General features: G+C 41.0%; 1 non-coding gene across 1 annotated transcript; it reads left to right on the top strand.

Moving 5' to 3' along the window:
* The first annotated feature begins 1,754 nt into the window (after positions 1-1,754).
* Positions 1,755-1,861, top strand: LOC125467083 (U6 spliceosomal RNA). Its single transcript, XR_007250559.1, has one exon. It is a non-coding gene; the product is annotated as a U6 spliceosomal RNA (small nuclear RNA).
* The last annotated feature ends 8,602 nt before the right edge of the window (positions 1,862-10,463 follow it).

Here is a 10,463-nt window from a genome sequence, read left to right as displayed (position 1 = left end):
CTTCCTGCAGACGTATTTGGATGGGACGCTAATGGTGTCCCTCACTTCATACATCATGCAGGAGGAATATTCCTCTACCTGCACTGCCATCCCTGCTAATCCCCTAAACAGAAAGTAAAACAAAAAGAAGCTTACCTTGATTTGTCTAAGGTTTAGACCACGATCACTTATATAACAGAGGGATGAAAAGAAAGGCCCCTCTCTTCCCAGAAACCTCTGCTCCAAGGCGCTGTTGCTGCAGCCAGAAATGGAAGGCTCGGCGCTCGAGGTAAGCTTTTAAAGTTTGAAAAAGCTCTGACTTGCCGGCTTCCCGACAGGCCCCTGGTCCAAGCTCCCGCTCGAGCTGCTGCTGCAACCAAAAATGAGGTGGTAGGAGATGAAGAAGTTGGATTTCAGAATCATGTGACAAAGTTGAGTGAAAGACTTAAATAAGTGATGATTTGAGACTCTTAGAAAACCTGTGAATGTATTTTAAACTCAACAGTATGAAGCTGTTTTGATAGCAGGGCTATGTTCTGAGATGGACCCTCACTCCAGCTTATTATAGTGCAAGATCCATATGATATCTTAGCTGCCAATTTCCTATCTAATCAACCTGTTCAGAGTTGCTATCAGATACTGCGGGAACAGGTGGCAATTGAGCCTGGACCACCTGGTTCAGAGGTAGGGACAGTACTGCTGTACCACAAGAGCCACTTCCTGCCATCATTCTGTATCCCAGTAGGAACTTCCAGAGCCTGGTTTTTCTTGCACCGCAGAGGAAAATAACTGGTAAATTTAATGAGAAGAAGCCTACATCTTAAAGAGAATGTCATTTATTACCTGATAGCAACTAGATACAAGTTACATCGACATGATAAACACGTCACTGAGACTGAGGGAGACCAAGATATTGGGTCTTATTCCTTCCCATCCACACTGATGTGACTTCATCAACTTGCAAGGTTCTTAATGCGCTCCTCAGCATTAACGCTTTCAGATCTTCATATAAAGGGGCGGCACGGTGGCTCAGTGGTTAGCACTGCAGCCTCACAGGTCCAGGGACCCGGGTTCGATTCCAGCCTCAGGCCACTGTCTGTGTGGAGTTTGCACATTCTCCCCATGTCTGTGCGGGTTTCCTCCGGGTGCTCTGGTTTCCTCCCACAGTCCAAAGGTGTGCAGGCTAGGTGGATTGGCCATGCAAAATTGCCTGAAGTGTTCAGGGGTGTGTGGGTTACGGGGTGGGGGATGCTTCAAGGGGAAGTGTGGACTTGTTGGGCCGAAAGGCCTGTTTCCACACTGTAGGGAATCTAATCTAATCTGAAAAATTACGTATTTTCTAGGAATTGTTAGACAAGAAATGAGTTCTGATTTGTCTTCTGCCATATGTCTGTCATAAATGCAACCATACTGGAGTTGTTGACCAATTATAGCAATTAGTCTCTAACAATTTATTTACAATAGATCCAGACATGATACAAAGAAAACCCTAGCAATGGAGAACCTTGGGAAACCAAGGTCTAAAATCATACTGTCAAGATTGACAGCCTTAATTAACATTAAGTGCATATAGATGGAAAACATTAGCTACTTGCGCAAATATAAAGAGACACTTCCTACTCAACTCATTCTCAGGGGGGTCTAGGTGGTGCAGTGGTAGTATTTCTACCTTTGGACCAAAAGGTCTGGGTTCAAGCTCCATTTGCTCCACGGGTACATAACCATGTCTCTGACTGAGTTGATTTGATGGGGGAATATATTTAAAGGAACATTCTGTGCTTGCTTTGGCAACACATTTACAAAAATTGGAATGAAACAGAGAAGATTAGTGTCATCTCTGAGCTAGGATTACACACAAATTCATGAATTGTTTCATGATCCCAAGGGGTTTTGTGGCCCTGTGGGAGTACGGGCCACGAGTAAGTTGGTTGATTAAAATTTCATAATTACACATTGTAATTTCATTGTTTAATTTGTCCCATTAGCTGGCAGAAGACATTTACTGATATATTACCATGATGTTTCATACTTTTCTGTGGGATGTTGGCTTTGCTGGGGTGGCCAGCACTAATTGCCCCGCATTATCTATAAATGCAATTGAGGATTAGCCACATTGCTTTAGATGTGGAGTCATATGTAGGCCAGACCAGGCAAGGGTGGTAGATTTCCTTCCTGAAAAGACATTAGTGAACCAAGTACAGACTGGCTGTGGGTTTTCCTTCACCACCTAGCTATTGGGATTACAGCAGCCAAGCATGTTACATATCCCATACCATGGCTGCAATTACCCCAATTCAAAAATATTGTTTTTCTTTCTTCCTATCTATCTGCTTCAATTGCTCACCTGACCATTTTTGATCTCTAAAACATTTACTTCTATTGCCATCTTCTCTGTTTTGTCCTGCTGGAAACTGCAATACATATAGACACATACTCAGCTGTAGGATTGTCAAAGTGGATGAAGTCGTTTCCCTGGGATGGGGGAGTCCAAAACTAGAGGACATAGGTTTAAGGTGAGAGGGAAAAGATATAAAAGGGACCTAAGGGGCAACTTTTTCACGCAGAGGGCGATACGGATATGGAATGAACTGCCAGAGGAAGTGGTGAAGGCTGGTATGATTACCACATTTAAAAGGCTTCGGGATGGATACATGTATAGGAAGGGTTGGAGGGATATAGGCCAAATGCAGACAAACGGGTCCAGATTTATCTAGGATATCTGGTCAGCATTGACGAGTTGGACCAAAGGGTCTGTTTCCAAGCTGTGTATCTCTATGACTCTACGTGCCTAGCAAAAGGTTTAAATGCCACTTCAGCACTCTGTGAGGAAGATCTGAAATAATAACTCTGTGATGCTTTCTCTCCCATATCAGAACCTAGATTATCTGTGCCAAAACATGGTTTACTCATAATTCTGTTATTTTCTGTGTTTGTAGGATTTTGCTGTTAACAGTTTGGCTGTTGCATTTTCTACATTAACACAATGTCTGTACTCTAATAGTGCTTAAAGAACTTTGTCCTGAGTTCATGTACTGCATAATATAAATGCCTTTCTGACAAAAATTCCTAATTCATGAATTTAACTGGATAGGCTGTGGTTTTACTTCTAGCTCACACAATCTTGATTCATTGTCTATCGTCTGCATACTGAATATTTGGGAGGGGAGAAATCAAACAATTAATATTGGCTGTACTCATCAGATAGAGGACACAGGATTGGGAAAGCAGGGGGTAGAAATTTTTGTGTGGTTTCTAGCTGGTTGTGTGCTGTACGCTACAGTGCAAATTTACAAATATGCCAAGAACGTAGGTCAAGAGATCATGAATAATCATCATTTACTCATAGCTATCTTGGCTGCCACTTCAAATCTGCCTTTGGAAAAGCTGACAAATATTCAAGCATTATTAAGCAATTTGTAACTCTATTATACCCCTGCAATATGATAAAATAGCTTTGGGTGACTGCATCCTTTTAAATTTCTCCAACATTATGGTGAGAGTTATTGGTTCTTGGGATTGTTGACTTATCTTCTTTCCTACGTTCCAATGCTGTCTACACTTCAAATAAATAACTTGATTTGCTATAAAGTGTTTAGGAAGTTCTTGGATTCTGAAAGGTGCCATGCAAATGCAAGTCTTTCTTACATCTGCTTCAACCATACTCCTTCCAATTTGATCAGTTTTCATAGGGCTCATACCCTAAATAAAGAAGGAGGAGAAATAAGGGTCTGGGGGAAGGTCACTTATCCCGAAAAGTTAACTCTGATTTCTCTCCACAGGTGCTGCCAGACCTGCTGAGCTTTTCCAACAATTTCTGTTCTTGTAGTAAAAATAAAGCCTCTGTGCTGGAATTGTGACACAATCCAATTACTGTGTGGCAGACTGAAAAATTGACACCCATCTGAACTACCTCTCTAAGGATTTAGTTTATAAGTTTCTTCATCCCTTCCCTCACTTATAAACATCATGCTAGATAATAGCAGGATCTATCATAAATTTGAGAATAAAACCTCAAAAAAAGCAGCAAGTGAGCAGCATCTGTGAACAGAACAGAGGTTTCAGGATTGTGCACACTCTGTTCTCAATCTGTAATCTTGCATTAGCTATTGACAACATTTTTCTGGACATGAGCCTGTTTATTTTAGAAAGTACATCCTCGCTGGATTTTTCAATCAACAGTGATGGAAATAGCAATTAAGTTTAGCAGAGCAGAATGTAAGATTATGGTCACCGCAACAAACTGTCCAGCAAGCTATGCTTACTGATTTCTACCATCCATACCATAAACCTGTTGAGGCCAATCAAGGCTAGATTTTTCAAATCTGAATGCACTCCATAGTGCTAGTTAAATGTCTGAGGAGTTCCTATTGAGAACACGATTTAAGAGAACAGGTACAAAGCAGATGTTTATAATGTTGGTGCTTTAGGCTCTTGTGCAGCTGCAGTGTCCCAGTCTCTGAGACAGAGGTTCTGACTCAGAGCTGCCAGGGAGGTATCTTATAACATAAACAACAAAAATTAATATTGTTCTATATCAGAGGAACTGACCAGGGAACATTTCCTCCTGTTGGAAGGATCAATGACCGGGAGCATGGATTTAAGGTCAGAGGCAGGACGGGATGTGAGGGAAAAGGCAATCTACACAGAAAATCGTGAGAACCTGGAACTCACTGCATCTAAGAGGGTAGAGGCAGAAACCCTACTAACAGCTTTAAAAAGTTGATGAACAATCATAATGCCAAGGTGCACAAGGCTCTGGGCCAAATGATGGTAAATGGGATTGGAATAGTTAGGCGCTTGCTTATGACTGGTGCAGACACGATGGGCTGAAGAGACTTTTTCTGAGCTGTAGACCTCTTTCTCTGAAAGAAGAAAGCTTCTGCTAGGAACCAACCCATCAAAAAATTCAGCAAAGGGAAGGACGTATGGGGGAATAAATCAGACGGGTATCGAAGAACTGTGATGAATAAAGGACTAGGGACTCAAACATGTTTAGAGCTTGAAAATATCATTATAAGTGAATTTGGGATAGATTTTGCCTTTTCATGGAATCATAGAATTTTACAGTACAAAAGGAAGCCATTCGACCCATTCTGTATTTCACCTATCCTTTTCCTATTAATATGTTTGAAGAAAATTTTACTATTAATTTCAGTTCAGCCTGCCATTCTCTCTCATGCTTTCTCTTAGCCTTCCTTATTCCAGCCTTTGCTGTCTCCTGCATTTGAGATACCCTTCCCGATTTCTATTGGTATTATTATTCTAGTTTGCACCAACAATATCCATAGTCATCCAAGCTACTCCAGCTTTAGATTTTTCAGATGTGCAGGAATTGAAATTAGAAACTCGGGGTGCAAAAGTGTGTAGGTGCTGCCAATGCATGGAAGTTGCGAGAAATTGCCTTCTCTCTGATAAAGGCCAGGGAGCAGTGGGTCAAGATGACAATGGGATGTCAACACCCAAGAGGATGTTCTGGGCATGGATACAAAAGATTGCACAGGCCATCAGGTTTAGGGAGAGCAGACATACAGTGAATTCAATTGATACCAATTTTGAAAAAGGAGCCAGAAACTTCCACCATCCGGTGTCCAGTACAATCTTTGTTCAATATCTGCAGTTCAGATCTAATCGATTGTGTCAACACAGGCAAAGATGTGGATCTGGAAATCTGTCCCTTTCTGATGATTCAGAGGTAGACTCCTCAAAACAAGGAAATTAAGTGAGAAGAGTCCTTTGGAGACAACCTTGTCTATTTTAGAAGGTTTGCTCAGTTGGCTAGACAACTGGTTTGTGATAGAGTGGCACTGACAATATGGGTTCAATTCCCACACTGGCTGAGGTTACCTTGAAGGGTTCTCCTTCACAACCTCTCCCCTTGCTGGAAGTATAGTGACCCTGAGGTTAAACCACTACCAATTATCCTTTTGTAATGAGATAGTTGGAAGATGCTGACTTTACCTCTTTATAAGCTCTTTCTCAATTTGCAGTTCACTAACCCAACCCTTTAACAGTGGTAGCATTCTATTCCAACAACAAAGGAAGACTGTTAAAGCACAGATCTCTCGAACTCTGCAGGGGCCTGTCCAGTCTAGCTGGTCAAGGGTTATGGTTAGGGTGAAAGTGAAACTCAGAAAATAGATAAAAGGAAATAAAAGAAGATATCGAAGGAAAACTTGGAGGGTTTCCCTGAAGTATCCATCAGAGGTTTCTGAATTTCTTTGTAATTTAGGAACAAAAGCAATGCATTATTTCCAATTGTGCTCTGCATTGACATGTCTATAAGGCAGAGAGGGGAGAGTTTTATACTGCAGTAACTGTGACATACACTTACAACTTCTCCAACTCTTCTGATGCCTGTTAATTTCAGAAAGTCACACGATTTAATTGCTGCTGCTGACTTCCACCTTGGTTAGGATTTAATTTTACTGGCTGCATGAAAGCCTGCCTTTTGTTTTCTGGTTACTGAACTGTAGTAATTGGAACCATGTGGACCTTGTTGACTGAGATTTTTGATTGCAGCTGTTAACCTAAACCAATCAGGAAAGCCCTGACTAACAACATACAAGGAGGTTTAGCATCCCCGTGTGTGTGTGTGTGTGTGTGTGTATATATATGTGTGTGTGTGTGTGTGTGTGTGTGTGTGTGTGTGTGTGTGTGTGTGTGTGTGTGTGTGTGTGTGTGTGTGTGTGTGTGTGTGTGTGTGTGTGTGTGTGTGTGTGTGTGTGTGTGTGTGTGTGTGTGTGTGTGTGTGTGTGTGTGTGTGTGTGTGTGTGTGTGTGTTAGCGTGTGTGTTAGCACTGTGCACATGTATCCATCACTCATGAGTATCTAATGTTAAGCAGTAATCTTTTTTAAACAGCACATAAAGCATTGTTTTTTCTATGTTGATTCCCAAGTACCTTTCTGACTGTTTTAAATTCATAGAGAACTAAAATGTTGGGCCTAGTTTTACATTGTTGGTGCTGTGGTGGTAAGGTGATAGTGAATGGGCAAGGCACTAAGGAATGATATGTGATCTAAATCCATCTTGCTGTCAGCATAGTATGTTGTGCTTGTGTCCTGCAAGTCATCTGAATTACTTTCAAAAGATTTACTACCACTGGTGTTAATTAGTCAAAGTTACTGATCCTAATGAGGAAAGGATACCTACAGTCTTCAGTGGAAGACTGGTTTAATCCTGATAAACAGAATTGGTTTATTGCATAGTGCTTATTAGCTAGCTAAATTCCATTTGAGGGAGCCCTAAGGAAGGTTCATGCAACCCAAAATGTTAGCTCTGATTTCTCTCCAGATGCTGCCAGACCTGCTGAGCACTTCCAGCAATTTTGGTTTTTATGTTCCAGCTGAGTTACGAGATAGCCATGGTGGGCCAACAATCAACTGTTGTAAAATCTGACTCAGTCCACCAAGGTCCTTTTTAGGGAAGGAAATCTTAGCTGGTCTGGCCTGCATGTGACCCCAGATTCACAGCAATGTGGTTGACTCTTAAATGTACACTGGGCAATTAAGAATGGCAGATCTAGCCAGAGATGCCCACATGCCATGGATGCAGAAGGAGAAATTTTAAAAATGATCAGACAGTCTGCTTCTAATATTGACAATAAAATTTTGCAGATCCTGGAACTGACTTTAAAGTCAAAGTCCTGGAAATATTCATGAGGTCTGGCAACATTTGTGGAGAGAAAAGTCTTAGCATTTCAAGGCAAATAAAAGTGCACAGTTTTATGTCAATTTTTTTCTTGAAACACTAACTGTTCTTCCTGTGCTGAGCATTTCCAGCACTTGCTGCTTTTAATCTTTTTATGATATCAGCTGAAGAATTAATATTGACCTGGACACTGGGAGAACTTCCCTTTCCTTTGAATAGTTAACAATGCTGTTGGTCTATTTTTGCAATGAATTCTCCAACTGAGAGAGCAGAAGGGTCTTGATCTAATGTCTCAATTGGAATACTGCAATTCTAACAGTGCAGTGCTCTCTCTCAATGCAGAGCTGTTGTATCAATCTAGATCATGTGTATATCTTTCTGACAGCAAGACTTAAAGCCCAACCCTTTTAATTCAAGTAGTGAGTCTAATACTTCACTTTCAAACTCAGCTTCACTTGACAAGCAGCATTCATCATATAAGTGTTCCTTAAGAAATCAGGACAATTATGTTAGAACCACTTCCTCATTATTTATTACCAATTGCCATTTGGATTTCTAACTAGTATTTTTCCCCCCACAGTGTTTACAGAGGCATGGCTCCTAACTTTGCAGTTCTTTGTTTCTCTTCCTAGAAATTGAACTGTGGTGCACCCACAGCTTACTGAGATTCTGCGTAAGCCGGATGTAGTATCTGTTGTTCTGATGTTTATAAAGTAAAATGATTTCACCATAACATTAACACTTTATTGTATTAAATTAACCCTCTACTTCTTCCCCAACAAGGAAAACCAAACCATTTGTGTGTGTGTGTCTCTCTCTCTCAAATCAAATGAGTTTGTTTTTTTAAACATAGTTAATTTAACCATGCTGTCTTGAGTTAACAGAAGTGCTGAAAGACCTTTGTCCTATTTTCTTTCACTTTCTTTACACTTGATTTTTGACTTCAGCAAAGAGAGACACTTCCTTCCTTTACTTGTAGTGCAGGTGACAAAGAGTTTAGCCCAGTGTGAGCCTGACAGTAGCACGCCTTTGCCCACTAGAACACTGACACGGGCCTTTAATCCCTGTTCCTCTGTATTCCCTTTTCAAAATACACAAATATATCTCTCATCAACTGCCCTTGTTTCCCTTATGTTCACAAACTGGGAACTCATAAGATTACAGTTTGGTTTGGAGTGCATTTCTCCTTTTGAGGTCCTTCCCTTTTGAAGCTTCCTTGACCCCTATCAGTTGTGATGCTCTGTAGTCTCATTTGAAGCTGGGGATAATCCACACTGGGGTAACACAATGCTTAGCACTGCTGCCTTACAGTGCCAGGGTCTTGGGTTTGATCCCAGCCCTAAAGTGACTGGGCAAACTCCACACAGATGTTCTCCAGTGTCTTCTGCTGAGTTCTCCAGTTCCTCCCACAGTCCAAAGTTGTGCAGGTTTAGTGAATTAGTAATGATAAATATGAGGTTACAGGAAGAGGGTAGGGTCTAGGTCTGGCCGGGATGCTCTTCAGAGGGTTGATGCAGACCCAAAATGGCCTCTTTCCGCACAGTAGGGATTCTATGACTGAATTATGTTGCTGTGAATTTATATTCTCAATTATTTGTTTCAGTCAAATATTCTCTCTCTCAAATAAATGCAATCAAAAGTTTAATTTGTCCATGAGTAATCAAGAGTTACAAATGCATTCCTTCCATTGTGTCAAAAGGTGGTTACCTCACCTATATAGACTAAAAGTCATCAGTTTGTATTCCTCATCAGTGCTTTGTCAGTTGATTTTATGCCAAAGTTGCTAAGTGATTTATAATTGATGTCAAAGGCAGTCAAGTCCCAATCACACTTGAGATGTGGAAAATCTTCAAAACCGGGAAGCTCTCAAGTCTTAAATTATGGCAAGCAGTATAACTCCAGTCTGCAGCAAAAACACTTTTTCTTTAAAAAGAAATCAAGTCGTCCCAAAGCCCAGATTTACTCTTTCATTTTTTTCTTTCTTGGAGAAAACAGGGTTCATGGTGATTCTCCACGATAATCTCTGCAAGAGTGAAGCTGCATTCGGGTGGATGTGCTCACCTTTGTTGTGCATCTCCGTTCCAACTGCCGCTCATTTTCTATCGAATCCAGAAGTTGTAAAGTGCTGCAACATTTTGTTCATTTGAGTCCAGAGCCCATAAAGTGATTCAACAGTGAGTTCAACTTCAGACAACGAACTCTGTTCTCCACTTTGTTTCCATCTCTACCCCAGAACTCTTCTAATGCCTGGACTTCTTGGTTTTGCTATCAACAGAGCTGATCTATATTTTGCCGTTCACACATACTCTGGTTCTATCTCCCTTCTCTACAGCCACAACTACTCCCTCTGCCTTTTTGTGACATCTGAAACCTCTGATCTCCCTCACCCTCTAACCTCCCCTTCTGTTCCACTTTCTCCTCCCAATTCTTTTGCACATTATTAAAAACTTTTGGCACTAAAGAGAGGTGGAATAGCCAAACTGTCGTGATAAATCCTTCTCTATCTGCTGAATTTCTCCAGCAGCGTCTGTTTATATTTCTCACAGCATAATGCGATCTGTTGACCGCACATTACATTTTTGAAACCAGGCTGGAATTTTCCCAAAGGTATTTTTAAGCTGACGTTCATCGTCATGATTGAGATTCTATAAAGTGAATGGTCGGTGTTAGTGTAATAAGAATAGGTGGACCTAATCTTGCTGCACTTCCACATTCTGGACAACACTTAGATCAAATCACTGGCCAAATGGCCTGAGTGGAGATCTGCTGAGGAATTAGTTGATTATCTATTCCTGACCCCAGCCTCAGAATGAACATACGCATAATGAATTCTCGT

This window comes from Stegostoma tigrinum, chromosome 32, assembly GCF_030684315.1.
Source record: "Stegostoma tigrinum isolate sSteTig4 chromosome 32, sSteTig4.hap1, whole genome shotgun sequence".
In the NCBI taxonomy this organism is placed as follows: domain Eukaryota; kingdom Metazoa; phylum Chordata; class Chondrichthyes; order Orectolobiformes; family Stegostomatidae; genus Stegostoma; species Stegostoma tigrinum.
Note: the sequence above shows the minus strand (reverse complement) of the source record. Positions and strands in the feature narration are given on the sequence as shown.